At 41.6% G+C, this 15,158-nt stretch overlaps 1 protein-coding gene across 6 annotated transcripts in view; it reads right to left on the bottom strand.

Moving 5' to 3' along the window:
• KANSL1 (KAT8 regulatory NSL complex subunit 1) overlaps positions 1-15,158 on the bottom strand; it is a 189,686-nt gene that overhangs the window by 148,526 nt on the left and 26,002 nt on the right. The window contains exon 1 of one of the 6 annotated variants that reach the window (XM_087441338.1): positions 12,980-13,564. The exons of the other annotated variants lie outside the window; for them this stretch is intronic. The gene's annotated coding sequence lies outside the window, so the exon portion shown is untranslated. Of the gene's footprint in view, positions 1-12,979; positions 13,565-15,158 lie in introns of those variants that run through there. 6 annotated transcript variants of the gene reach the window in all.

The raw sequence follows: 15,158 nt of genomic DNA on the forward strand, positions 1-15,158 counted from the left end.
CTCTGACCCTCTGAAAGTACATCTGTGAATGTGACATTAATCACATAGATCTCAAAGGCAAGAGTTTATTTTGTTTGCACACTCTCTCCTTGCTCTCAATATCCCCACAGGCTGCTCTGCAGAGCAGTTACCTAAATAATAAATAAGGAGGAGAGATAAATAAATAAAATAAATAAATAAAATGAAATGAAAATAAATAAAAAGGAGAGAAGGGGGAAAAGCGACCTCTTCAGAAGAATTCCATTCCTAACTCCTAAATCTTTATCTTTCTATACCAAAACAACAGTACTGTTAAAAAAAAAAAAAAAGATTGAAATTGACAGCCTTCTCCCTTTATTGACTTGAAATGCTACGCTGAGATTCAGTATTACCAGAATTCCATTCCTAACTCCTAAATCTTTCTATACCAAAACAACGCTACTGTTAAAAAAAATACTGCAATTGACAGCCTTATCCCTTAATTGACTTGAAATGCTATGCTGTGATTCAATATTACCCCTACAGGCACTCACAGATGAGGGGAGAAGGTCACATCCTAGCTCCACTCTGATTTAAATTATTTTACTATCCTATTCCCTCAATTTCCTCACATGTGCAAATAACAGAGCCTACCTAACAAGGCCGCTGTGATGATTAAATAAAATACTTTCAATTACTTAGCCTAGTGCTTGGCACAAACATCCACTATCTGCACTATTATTATAACCTACAGACAAAAAGCAAATATAAAAAAGAATAAATTTTGATAAGACTTCTTGAAAACAGTTTTATTTATTTATTTTTTTGTGAGGAAGATCAGCCCTGAGCTAACATCCATGCCAATCCTCCTCTTCTTGCTGAGGAAGACAGGCTCTGAGCTAACATCTATTGCCAACCCTCCTCGTTTTTTTTCAAACCCCCCCCAGTAGATAGTTGTATGTCATAGTTGCACGTCCTTCTAGCTGCTGTATGTGGAACGCGGTCTCAGCATGGTCAGAGAAGCGGTGCGTCTGTGCGCGCCCGGGATCCCAACCCAGGCCGCCAGTAGCGGAGTGCGAGCGCTTAACCGCTAAGCCACGGGGCCGGCCATTGATAAGACTTGTTAATGCACAGGAAAAACATAAAGCAAATAATTCTCTAAAACATTACTGTACTTGAGGACTCATGCACACAGAAAAAAGAAAACACATACCAAAAAACTGGGCATGGAAAATCTAGTTAGCACTCAATATTAGCTATAATTGCCATAAACCACTACCTAAGCTTAGGACTTTTTTTTTTTTAATATTCTCACTATATGTCCAGATTTACTTTTATTTTAATATTTCATGTTGCTTATAATAAATATAAATAATAATAAAGCAAACCAAATGCTCAATTTAAATTATGAAATATCCACACAATGAACTATTATGCAACCATAAATGATAACAATGCAGAGCTATATTTACTGACATGAAAAAGTGCCTGCTTCACTGTTAAATGAAAAAGTTTTTATAAAACAAAACATACTATGACTTCGTTTTTGTTTAAAAAAGTAGGTGGTAAGATTCTTTTGTATTTTGTTTTCTGGTTTATGTAATGTCTCCACCATAAACACCTATTACTTGTATAATACAAGAGAAGGAAGCAAAAAGAAAATAATGCAAATTCTTGAAGAGCCAATAAGGCAAAATATCACGATAACGTTCTTAAATGTAATGTACTGAGCAAAACGTTGATTAAAACAATGATTCCCATCCCACTTGAATCCCAAAAGCTTCAATCTTCAATAATTTAAAAAGCACAGAAAGACTGTCAAGCAGTTTGACAAAAAGAGTACAATAGCTTATAATAAATCACCTTTCTCCAAAGAATACAAAGCATTAAAAGCTATAATTAACTTATTAATCCTCATAACAACCTGGGCAGTAGGTTTTGGGCTGGGATTATAATTTCCAATTTACTAGTGGGGACAGATAATAAAGTTATATTGTACATTCAGAATAAAGAAACCTAAAATATCCCAACTTTTAGTTCATCTAATAAACCACAATCTGACAAACAAATACAGATGGAGCTAATGTACCTGCTGTCACTGACGTAAATTAAGATTCTGCAGTAAGCTTGCAGAGACAAAAGAGAGGAGCCATCTAATCAAGGTCCTTTAAAAGCCTATAAAAGGTTGGGCTAGGTAATTAAGGGTTTCCCTCTCAGTTCCAAGGAAGCATTTTGGGGACTGGAAGATGTCAAATGGGTTCAGCTGGCAAACACATTTGCGAAAAATTTCCCTGATGGAGATTCACAATGCACTTCATCATACTGAATGCTCAAATGTTTGCCTTTACCAAATTTATTTAACAAATAAACACCTTTTTTCCCATCACACCTATTAATATCTTGCAGAACACTGTTCTGAGGGATACAAGTTGGGATGAAGTTCAAATATGTGACACCTCTAGGGTCCCTTCCTATGCTTACGAGTCTATTATTCTAAATTGCAATATAAGTTAAAGGGCAAACTTCCACCTAACACAAGTAGCACTTGGGAAGCACAAATATACCCCTTGGGCAGTTTCTCACCCTTAGTACTACTGACATCTTGTACCGAATAACTTTTTGGGTTTTTCTTTTCTTTGGCGGGGCGGAGGGGTCTCTCCTGTGCATTGTAGGACATTTAGCAGCATCCCTGGCCTCCACCCACTGGATGCCAGTAGCACCCTCCTACAAATTATGACAACCAAAAATGCTTCAACATGTCAAATGTCACGTGGGGCAAAAGCACCTCCCAACTGAGAACCACTGCCTAGACATACAGACTCTCTCTATATATATATGTATATTCTTTCCAGAAAGCAAAACATATTCAGCTGCTTCAAAAAACTGCAAGTCAGAACTAACTCCACATCTACAGATGAAAACCTTGCCTTATTCCTTGTAAATTTCCAGGACAGGACTTCAGGTATACAAGAATAATCTGGCAGCATCCTCCTGGCAAAAATGCTGATAAACTGCAGAAACCCAAGGGGAAAGGTTTGGCCATTTGGCTGGCTAACAACCGCACTTTCACTGAAAACAGAAGCAAAAATCAGATAGGGAAGAAAAGTTTGCCCATAATGTGGCTTCTAGTAACCTCTTTCCCACCATTACCGCATTACTCTGCATAAAGGAAAGAAAGAAACAGGAGGAGAAAGGATGGTTGGGGAAGTGTCGGTGAAGTTGTCAAAATTTCAGCTGAAACTTGAAATCTATCTAAAATTTCATTAAGTAAAAGGCTAGGGCAAGAGAATGGTAACGTGGCATTCCAGTAAAAGGAAATGGCATGGGAAAAGGCAAGTCTGTGGGAAAACAGGACATGCTGGAGATTAAAAGAAATGCTCAATTTGCTTGAAATATAAAGCATAGTTTAATAGAGAAAGCAGTATAGAAAAAGGTGGAAAGGCAGTTTGAAGCCAGATCATTAATGGACAATCTTGAATAGCTAGCCTTTACTCAGATTTACAGGCAGGAGAACATCATTAAAGGTTTTTCAAATGGGAAGCGACACATCAAAACTGTGCTTTAGGGGGCTGGCCCCGTGGCTTTGCAGTTAAGTGCGCGCGCTCCGACGCACCGCTTGTCTGGCCATGCTGAGGCGGCGTCCCACATACAGCAACCAGAAGGATGTGCAACTATGACATACTGAGGCTTTGGGGAGAAAAAGGGAAAAAAAAGAAGGATTGGCAATAGATGTTAGCTCAGGGCCGGTCTTCCTCAACAAAAAGAGGAGGATTGGCATGGATGTTAGCTCAGGGCTGATCTTCATCACAAAAAACAAAAACAAAAACTGTGCTTTAGAGAGACCAGTTGGGTAAGATGGATTAAATAAGAAAGTGAAAAGGCAAAGACCAATGAAGAGGCTACTGCAATAACGCAGACAGGATGAAGAACCTCAACTAAGGTGGTCATCAAAGTAGAATGGTCAGTCTCCTCCAAGCTTAAATCCAGAAACCGGAAAGGGCTAGAGTCTGCAGAAGGGCCAAATAAGTGACACAAACAGAAAATGTGTAAAGGTTATTAAAGAGTGGAGAGAAGGCTCTCTTTTCCGTCATAACTCATCTCCTTTATGATGAAATCCTTCTAGTTATTTCTCACAAAGCTCTTCTGGTTTGGTATATCCTCTCTATTCCTAACACTACCAACCCAAAACCAGGCCAATTCATCATCAGCTCTCATTAAAATTATCATACCAGCTTCCTGACTAATGCTTCAGTCCTCCAATCTATTCCATACCTTTTTATCACCTCACTTCTCTAGAATAGCTAGAATAGAATAATAGAATAGCTCTTTTTTCACGACTCTAAATTCTCCAAGATGAAACTTAAAACAATATCAGAGCAAGGGTACCTGACGGCATGGACCTAGAACTCCCCCCAGATTACCAACTCCATAACCTCTGCCTATGCTGCTGCTTCTACCTGGCCCTTCTACCCCTTAGGCCCAAAACTTAATTAATCCTTCAATACACAGCATCTTCACAAAAACTTTTCCAGACTATTCAGATTGACATTGCTTTCTTCCTGCTTTAATTGTACAATGCACTTCAAGTCACCATCACTCAATTCAAATTATCAGCATGTTCCCTAATTATTGTCAATTTATTAATTCTATTTCCAAGACAGGCAAAGTTCCTTAGAATCCTTCTTTTGTATGTTCACTGGCTTTATCTAGAGCTTGGTACACAGTAAGCACCTACTACCTGGGCTAGAGTAGTCAAAAGACTTGGTGAGGTAGGTCTTCAAGTATAAGTAAGATTTTGCTAAGCAAAGGTGAAGAAATTCTAATCAAGAAACTGACACAATCAAAATAATGCAGAAGAATTTGGGAGACGACCCACAGAACAACTTAGATGAACCAACTGGTACATGTACAGCTTCTCCAACTGGTACATGTACAGCTTCTCAAGAAGAGGAAGAGAGGAAGAAAGCTGCTATGTAGTGATCTGCGATGAAGTGCTGAAAGCTACATTACAGGACACACTGGAAAGTATTTCTTTTACATGGAAACAAATGCAAGATTTGTTATGGAATACAATAGGGAGTGGGAGGCAAATTTTTTATTATAAAACAAAGAAATAACGTGGACCTCACCACCCCAGTCCCTAACACTTTCTTATGCCAACAGGGCTTCTTAACTAAAAAAGTTTTATAATTACTAAGGGAATCACAGCTCTGACTGGAGGATAGGTTATCATCATCCCTGCTGTTCACTAACATTAATTGACCTTTTAAAATGTCGATCACCAGGCAAAGTGTTTTTACACATATGTTCTCAATTAATCTTCACAATAACACTATAAGGCAAGTACTCTTACTCTCATTTTATAGGTGAGGAAACGATGTTCAGAAGTTAAGTAATGTGCTCAAGATCACACAACTACTAGGGCCGGCCCCGTGGCTTAGCGGTTAAGTGCACGCACTCCGCTGCTGGCAGCCCGGGTTCGGATCCCGGGTGCGCACCGAGGCACCGCTTCTCCGGCCATGCTGGGGCCGCGTCCCACATACAGCAACTAGAAGGATGTGCAGCTATGATATACAGCTATCTACTGGGGCTTTTGGGGGAAAATAAATAAATAAATAAAATCTTAAGATCACACAACTACTAAGCTGCAGAGGCAAGATTCCAATTCAAATCTCTAACTCCAAAGCCATGCTCTTAACTACTACACTAGGTAGTTTAAAGCTAGGTTTAAACAGGAAGGGCCTTAACTGCTAGACATTAGATTTCAAATTTTAGTCTTTAGAGGGAAGTCAATGAGGGAATACCAACTGACTATCTCCAATCAACATTTTATTAAAATGCCTACAGCATCCAAAGCACCACACTAACTGCCTACAAGGATTCAAAGCACCACAGTAAGAGTCTACAAGGATGACAAGGACCAATAAAGACAGACACTACTGTGAGGGAATGGGGGGGGGGGCACATCAAGGAACTCTTGAGGCTGAGTGGGTGGGGTCAGAGAAGGCCTCCCAGAGGAAACAACATCTAAGTTGAAACCTAAAGAATAAGTCGAGTCTAGCATCGTCCATACAGCTACTTCACACATCCCATAATGAAAACCCATTCCCTGCCCCCAACACCAAATCCAAAACCCATTCCTGCATCTCAACATTCTCTATGTGAATGAATCCTGATCCCAATCACTGATTTACCATCTCTCACAGATATCTCATCTGAACATATACTAATGCCAGAAAAGAATTACAGAAAGTCTACAGGAGTTCATGGTCTAATGTTGGAGACACTAAGAATTATAGCAGTTTCATTAATGCCCAAGATAAGATAGAAATTAGGTGTGAAGGTAAGCCAAGACGATAAAGCACTGTGTTTTGCCTTAAAGGGTCAAGGAAGGCTTCCAGAAAGAGATGACATTCTGGCTGACTTTTGAAGGCTGAACAGGGAGGATTCAATAGGTAGAATGACAGGCACATTCACTCCATCCTTAATGCCACTGCCTTAGTTCAGAGCCTTATTATGTACTACAGTAACCCAGGCAGTAATAATCTCCCAACTGTTCTTCTTTCTTCCTGTCTCAGCAAGCCTTCAATCTAGCGTCCACTACCAAAATGATTACTAAAAGGAAGACGCGAGAGAAGGTGTGGGAGAACATTAATCTGACCATGTTGTGCTCCTGCTTAAAATCCTTCAGTGACTCTAGGGTAATGAAGAATCCAAACTCCCCACAGAGCATATACCTGTGCCCCCTTTTTACACTCAGCCTCATCTCCAACCTGTCCCCACTCCAGCCACCTGAATCTTATTTATAATTCTAGGCTCTTCCGTGCCCTTGCATCTTTGCTCATGTTCATCTTTTTTGTCAAGGTTCAGCTCCAAGGTCACATATTCTTTCAAGTATTCCCCATTCATGCCAGGTTGAGTTAGGGGTTCCTTCCTCTCTAGGGTCTTATCTGCACTCCCATGACAACCTGGGCAATAGCTCATAATGAAAGATAAACTCCCAATTTTGTCTGTCCCCTCCTTCCCTAGATTGTATACTTCTTAAAAGGGGGGTTACGGCTTGTTTTATCTCTATCCCCTACATGTAGCACTGCGCCTGGCAGACAGTGGACCAATACATGTTAGTTAACCTGAGCATTCTATGTTGAATGCATCAGATGTAGATCCATTATGAAGTTAACGAGGATGTCTGATCATAAAGTGATAACGTAAGAGGAAGCAGGTATCAACTGACTCTGAATGAGGCAGACTTTATCTACCTCAAGTTCCAATCATTTACATTGCCAAGCACCTGCACTCAGACTGAGAAACTTTTTAACTGCACTTTTAAAACTATTACATTTGGTTACATAAGCCTTTTGAAGGCAATAACTATCAAAATTTTAACTGCAATTACCCAAACTTTTACCCAGTAACTGCACTTCTAGGAACCCATCCAACAGAAATATTTTCATAGATGGATAAAGATGTATGCACATTTCTTTCATGGAAGACTTGTAACAAAAAAAAAAACCACCCTAAACTTATATATCAAAATATTTATTGGTGTTTATCCTATTTTCACCCTATCACTGACTTCAAATTTCCTAGCAGTCTAGCTCACAAAAGGCCAAAGAGGGAAAAAATGTACTTTTATCCCATTTCTTTCTAACAAACTCTAATACAAGTATTTCTGAACAATCCTAAAATCGGAGGCTTCTTGAAGGGTCCAAGCAATTCAAAAAGAAATAGGTTGGGGGGGGGGTCGACTAAATTCCACAGATCTCACTGAAACCTACCTTATCTCTTTAAAGTATTGAATTAATGATAAAAAAAAATTAATTCTTCCAACGCCAGGGAAATGTTCAAGTTTATACTAACATCTTTCTTTCATCCCCTTGAGAAGCCAAAGCGGAAACTAGGAGGTAAGCAGTAAATCAGTAACTACAAAAACCAGCAGTCCATTTTTTTTGATATACGCTTAAGGTGTTCAAACATCCTCAGTTCCCCCACGGTAATATATGTACAGTTTAATGAAACTTTCCTGACAGTTCAACTTACCAGACTACTATTTCTAAAAAGCCTCTATACTAACAGACATCAGAAACTAAACTAATTAGCTTTTTGCCTCTATCCCTTCACACCCTCCTCTGGTGGAGGTGCTAATAAGCAGTGACAAAAGCCAAATAGCAGGTAGCAAAAGAAAGCCTGGATATCAGTTTTTAGCAATTTTTGGTTTAACATCCTAACAACAAAATTGTTATCGTTTTTATTCCCCAACACATCCCTTCCAACTGAATTTAACCAGATCTGACCTAAAGCTGCTCCCTTTTTAAAAAGAAATTAAAAGGTATGGGACTCCATTAACATTGATGCCACTCAAGCAACTTTTTCCAAACAAGGGCAGAATCTGCTGTACTTAAAATTCAGAGTGAGATCTCATTTGGGATTCCTGGTTCAAGTAACAAGAACCAAAGTTTTTGATAACATTTAGATAAAACTGCACTGAATTTACCTCCACCCTACATTTCCTGATTCGCAAAAGCTTGGGGAAAAACTGTAATTCTAAAAAAATTAGAACTAGAGGGAAAAAAGCCAACTTTACAGTCAACAACAATAAAATATATAGCTAAATAATTCTCAGCTAATTAATTCCCTAGTAGGCTAGGGCATTCAAATGTTAAAATTTTATGGAGCTAGCTTAAAATCTTGGAAAAGCAAAGCTTGCATAAGGTAACATTTATTAAGTAGCTATTATTTGCCAGACACTACTACCCAACAGAGGAATAAGAATTTAAAAGGTCTCCACCTTGAAGGGCCTCTTGGTATAAAGGTTTAAAATATTCATATACAAATATTTCTTTCAGACTATTCAAGTTGTGTTCTCTACTTTGAAGCAGGTTTCCTCATATTCTACCTTTTAGCTTTATCTTTATTCTATCAAAGACAAGAAAAAGCTTAACATAAAGAAAGAAAAATATCTATTTCAGTCCTTCTTGGAGTCCAGGCTTTTTGATAAATCACACCTATTGGCTTATTTTCTCCTATACATTTTACCCACATCCTAAAAGACAAGCACATGGCATAATGTAGGAACAAATGATAACTGAACTAATAACATTATTAACAACTCTACCAACCATACAGACTGGTCTTTTCCTATGACCCACAATTCTCCCCACAATCTGCAAGTGACACTCAAGGATACCACTTAACCTCCCACCACTTCTCGTGGCCTTCGAATGTTGGTGACCTCTAGTACAGTGGGATATTTGTCTTTTCTAATTCATATTGTCTTCTCTAACCATCAGTGTGGTTCACTGAGTCTTGATCTCACACTTCGGGGAATGGGAAGTGCTGATGAAAGAGTCTTATTTTGTGTTATGAATTTACACTCTGGAAAGAATATTTTTGCACGACTTTCAGTACGCCTAGAGGCGAATATGCAATTTATTAGGATAGAAACTATTACTTAAACATAAATCTTCAGAAGCAACATGAAGACTCAAAAACCAGTCTCAATATAGATTTCTAAGAAATAGTTAAATTCCTATTTTAGGGAAAGGACATGGTCCAAGTACTCTCTGCACTGCAGGCCAGGTATTTAGGGCCATTCTATTTGAGACACCTGCATTGTACTCCTTCATAAAGTGGTTAAGTAAAAGGGCACTAATGTAAAATATGCTTCCTGAGACCTGGAACAGTTTAACCAATCAAGGCAGAAACTTACTCAAAGTAGAGAAAGAGAGCAAAGAAAAGGTGCTTTAAAACTCTAAATAAACTACTCGATGAGTTTTGCTCTGAGGTAATCAACGGAAGACCACATACTTAGTCTGCACTAGTCTCTCCTTTCCTAACTCAAGGGAATGAAGAGATCCTTTGGAAAATAAAAAATCAATTAATTTAAAAAATCTGTCTCTCTGCAGGAAGTCAATTGCTGTGTCCTAATGGTCTCAACAAGAAGAAAAAATAACCCCTACCAAACTCCCCAAGGAAGCTGACTAAATATAAGAGGAATAAGCATTACTCTTTAAATGCAGTATTTTCAATTACTGTTTAGAAAATTCCATATGGATTAGTACGATTTTTTTTACAACATTTCAAAATTGCTTTTCTAGTATAACAAGGTAACTAAGCCTTACCCACAAAAGTTCCTAACTAGAACCACTCAATACTAGAATACCTTCCCAAAGCCTCATCAACAAACATAACGGCCCTATGTTTACAGATTACGAGTCAGGTTATATCAAACAGAACAAATCTAAAACTTGCTATTCACTTTAAAATACAATTAAAGTCTGTGGTCAACCCAATAAAATCCAGAGGATGTAGAGACAGTGGTTACAGTGTAGCATTACTGGAGAGGGACGAGTATTGGCAGTGTTTGAAGCAGAAAAAAAATAGAGTTCTTTTCATTTCTTCTCACCTTGATAAAAGTTCAAAAGTGAGCTAAGGCTTACTCATTTCTAGCTTCCAGAACTTTCCTCAACAGGATAATGAGGAAGCTAAGTCAACTAAGAATCAAAGAATGCTCTGCAAGTTTAACATAGAAATAACGTGTATAGGTAGGAAGAAAGAAAATCAGACAAAAATTTAACATGCTACTTTGGTAAAGCACAAAGTCAAATACTAATATTCTGAATAAGGCTTTCAGGAAAGATGCAGGAACACTTCTAAATATTTCACTTCAACAGATTCATACAGGTGGAAACCCCACCCTACCTCAAGGCTCTATCAATACTTAACTGATCACCCTTTTAACTGTCTACAGACACAAATCAAAAATACTTATTTTATATTTACTTAAATGAAGCAGTCAACAGAGAGCAACCACCTTCACCATAATACAGATGTTAGGAATCTTTGTCACATCTAATGTTTCCTTCCAAGTAGTGCACACTTGAGAAATAAAAAATTAACCACCTCAAATGAGATCACCAGCAAACACATCAAATATGCTAAAGGTCAAAAGAATTGCATTATTTTGTTGGGTAAACCTAGTGGAAATCAAAATCAGAATTCCATGACTGAGGGTAGTTATCCCACATTTACAATACATTTTTTAAATTCCCAAAGGATGAGCATTTTTACCTTGCCTTATTTTTAGAACTACACATCACACTGCACATATCACATGACATGATGTAACTGTTAGCAAAGAAAATGGCCCAAACCATTGAATATATACATGGTATAGAGGAAACGAATCAATGCACACTTAAGACTCACTACGTTTCATGTTTACTTTTGTTTCTCAACTCACAATAAATTTTTTTAAATTGGGAAAGTGACTAATCTATGTAGAACAACAGAGAAGTGTACTTGGTATTTTATAAAATACTCAATTATTGGGAAAACTGATGAGGAAACAGATAGAACAACACTCTTCTAAACCTATAGGATTAAAAGCAAAAATTCTCTGCAACAGAAACATAATCAAATAACTTCAGGTAGAAAAATATTTATTACTCAAATGTATTCACTGTCGTGAGGAGAAAAGAAAAACAGTTTTAACTGACAACGTCTGCAGACAATTGAAAATTTCTAAATTGGTCAGACACGATGTTAGAAAAGGAACCAAGTACATCCTATAGAAGGGGGGGAAGGGAAAACACACCCACTTAAGCCTTTGTAAATAGTAGTACTTTAAATGACCCAAAAAGCAGAAAAAATAGAAACTACAGACTATTCTGAAAAATGGAAAACGTATTCCAATGTACTACTTTCCATACTTGAAAGTGCTTTAGAAACGAAGTTCAGTAACAATCTGTAACTATATCATGATTATGCAAGGCAAAGATTATGTAATTTTATCGTTTATTATAAATGTTCTCCGACTCTAAAACTAAAACACCTAAAACGTTTTGATCTCTTCAACAGGGAGAGGGGAGGTTCTTCTAGGCTACAATTTAAAAATATAAACACACATCCCAAAACAAACAAAAAAACACAATGATTGCTAGCCACGTGACAAAGGAGATGGCAACACCAGGATTGTGAATGGAGGGGAGGGAGGTGAGGCAGGAGGATTAGGGAGATTTCTCGGAACTTTGGGGACCTCGGGATTCGGGTCTCCAGACCTTTAAGGTCCCAAACTCTAGCCCTACGAGTTGTATTGTTAACAATCTTACATACAGTTCTACTAATAGGTCACGAAAAATGCTCCGGTGACCTCCAGAATAAAAGGGGAAAAAAACGGAGGGGGAGGAAAGAGCAATTTAAAGTGGCGCCATGTCACCCCTTCTCCCCTAAGGCAATCAATAAGAGATAGTTAAGCAACGTGTTTCTCCAAAAAAAAAACCACATACACACACATACTGGGATCCCGACAATAGAAAACAAAAGGATTTTTAAGTAAAACATAAGGACAGAGTTGTTTACCGTATGGAAAACAATCAAACTATTTGCTGAGAATCAAAAATCGTCAGCCGGAAAACAGGCCCCCCAAACTCACTTAAAAGCAAATAAATGCCTCTTCCTCTTTAGTTAAAAAAAAAAAAAAAAAGAAAAAAACACGTCCGCCTGAGGGAGATCAGATCTGAAAACCTAAGTGACCTCAATTTATAGGCAACAAAAATAATAAATAAATGAAACAAACAGCCATCTCACTAAACAATCAGAGTTGTGATACACACCGTGAAACGCGCAAGATGTGTGTTTCGAGCAGAGAAAGGCCTTTTGCAGTCAAGAGAAGTTCAAGGCGTAGAGCCAGAGTTTGTTTTGGGGTTTTTTTGTAAGGGAATAAATCGTGTTAAGGCCGCATTTTTAAATAGAACGCCAAAGGAAAAGCTGGCGAACGGGGCGGCAGCTGGTGGGGAAGGGCCCCCGCACACCCCCGCCCTTGGGGCGACTCCCAGCCCCGGACCCGCAGCGGGGAAGCCCGGAGAGGCCATTTAAAGTTCCGGGGATTTTTTCCTGCCCTGCCCTGCCTTTCTAGTTACAACTAACAAAGAGAGGGAGAAATGGGAGCCACAGAAAGAGCGAGGAGAAGGAGAAAGGGCAGCGGGAGGAGGAGGAGAGCAGCAGCAGCAGCAGCACCTACCACGTGATGGAGGAGCGTAGCCCGGGCGGATTCAGCCCCACAAAATGGGCGCAGTTTGCAAACAGCCCCCGGCTTGGGCGCCGAGGGCCGGCAGCGGCGGGCGGGGGCGCGCGGCGGCGGCTCCGGCCCGGGCCCGCCGCTCTCCTCCCCCCCGGCGCCCGGAGCCGCCCTGACTTTCCGGGCGGGGGGGCGAGGCGGAGGGGGAGGGGAAGGCGGCGGCGGCGGGGAGCGGCCGCTTTTTCTTCTCTTTCGGGCCCTTTCTCCGGCCTTCCTCGGCTCCGGTGGGGCCTGGGCACGGCCGGGGACCGCAGCCCGGCCGGGAGGACGGGCGGGCGGGGGCAGAGGGTGAAACCGCCCCCCCGCCCCGCACAAACAAGCGCCGCCGTCTGCAGCCCGAGCCCGCACCCCGGCCGCCACCCCCGGCCGCCTCTTCCCGGCCGGGGAGCGCGCTCCAGCCGCCCCCCGCGCCGCCGCGGCGAGACGAGTCGGCTTCGCTACGGTGCTCGGTTCTCCCGCCGGCTCAGCGAGCGCTGGCGGCGGTGGCGGCGGCACTGGGAAAATGGCGGCCGAGCTCCTTTTCCCTCCCCCCCTTTAATCTGAAGCGGAGGGAGAATGGAGCGAGCGAGCGAGCGGGCGAGCGCCGGGGACACGGGGAGGAGGGACAGCAGCGCCTCCGCCGGCTGCGGCTGCGGCGGCGAAGGGCCGCTCCGCCCCGGCGCGCCGCCAGGGGGCGCCCGCCGCGCCGCCCCCGCGGGCCGCCAGGAGGCGCGGCCGCCGCTGCCTCAGTCATGGCTCCTCGCTGCGGCCGCTGTTTCTGCACCTCCATCTGCGGAGGCCGCGGCGCCGGGCCCCAGCTGCTCCCAGACGCGCGGCGACGGCACGCGGCACTGCGACAGGCTGGAGTGGGCCTGGCTCGTGCCGAGGTGAGGCTAACCTGAGGCACTGACGCCGTCACATTCCCTCCGTGCTGGGGCTGGCGGGGCCGCGCGCCGGCTACGAGGGACGAGGCGGGCTGGCGGGGCTAGAGGACGTGAGGGAGGGACTGTTTGCACTGTGTAGTAAAAAGGCTACTGCCGCCAGTGCCACACTACTCCAGAGCTAAACGTGCGGTGAGCCGGGGAGGAAGCTCACTGACCAGTGAGGCGCTCTCTGCCACCCTTTGTCCTAAGAGCCTGCCTCTCTACACTGCAGCACGCCTGGGCACTAGCCCCAGAGCCGTGCTCCGCAGCCGCCAAGGTAAAAAAAAAAAAAAAAAAAAAAAGGCGCACGTCGTCATTGCGCAGGCGCGGGCAGGGCCCGCGCCGGGCCAGCCCGGGAAGGGAAGGGACAGCCGGGAGCGAGAGGGGAAGTGATGGCCCAGCAGCGCCGGGCCGGCTGGGAACTGTAGTTTTCGCTAAGAAGCACGCGTCTTGTTCTGGGTGTCAGGGCTTGGCAGATCCGCCAAAACAGGCAAATGGCATTACACAATGAGTATTTATGCTTCCCGTCGCCACCAAAAGGAAGTTCACTGCTATGCTGAAAGTTTAACAAAGAACTCCATAGAGAAAACCAAATCTCACAACAAAAATCAAACTTCCCACTTTCCTACAAGAGTTGATTTAAAGTGGTGATAACTATCGTTTCTCATGATCAGTGTGTCAGTACAGTATTTTATTCCTTTCCCAAAACAGGGCCTTAAAATAATGGAACTTTCTCTAGATTAAAAAAAATTAGCAATAAAATACACTGTCACATTTACACAAACTATAATTCCACCATCCTTGAAAACTAAAGAAAAAGTTGCCAAAAGCTGAATTCAGTGCTTTGAGATTTAAACAAGGAACTCTGGGATTCATGAAAATATTACTTTAAATGACTGAAGAAAAAAGTTTCCAACGATTAAATCATCAAATTCAGCAGATGAAAAGGATATGCTGTACTACCAAAAAGGAAGATGAGAAATGCTCAATACTGTTTTGTGGCTTACCAGAACCAATATCCGGTGGTATGCGTCACTTCTGCTAGTCAAAAAAACACCCTCACAGTTTTAGTCCTCCCACAAAGTTAGACTAACTTACCAGCTCCTCCAGCATCTGCACCTATATTTCCGTGAGCTTTCATTTGTACTCTCAGAATCACCCTCAATCATAGTTATGGTTCTCAAATAGCAAAAGCAAGCAAGTATACATATTTGTATACA

The sequence above is a fragment of the Ceratotherium simum genome, chromosome 16 (genome assembly GCF_057802395.1).
Source record: "Ceratotherium simum simum isolate JZ-2026a chromosome 16, ASM5780239v1, whole genome shotgun sequence".
In the NCBI taxonomy this organism is placed as follows: domain Eukaryota; kingdom Metazoa; phylum Chordata; class Mammalia; order Perissodactyla; family Rhinocerotidae; genus Ceratotherium; species Ceratotherium simum.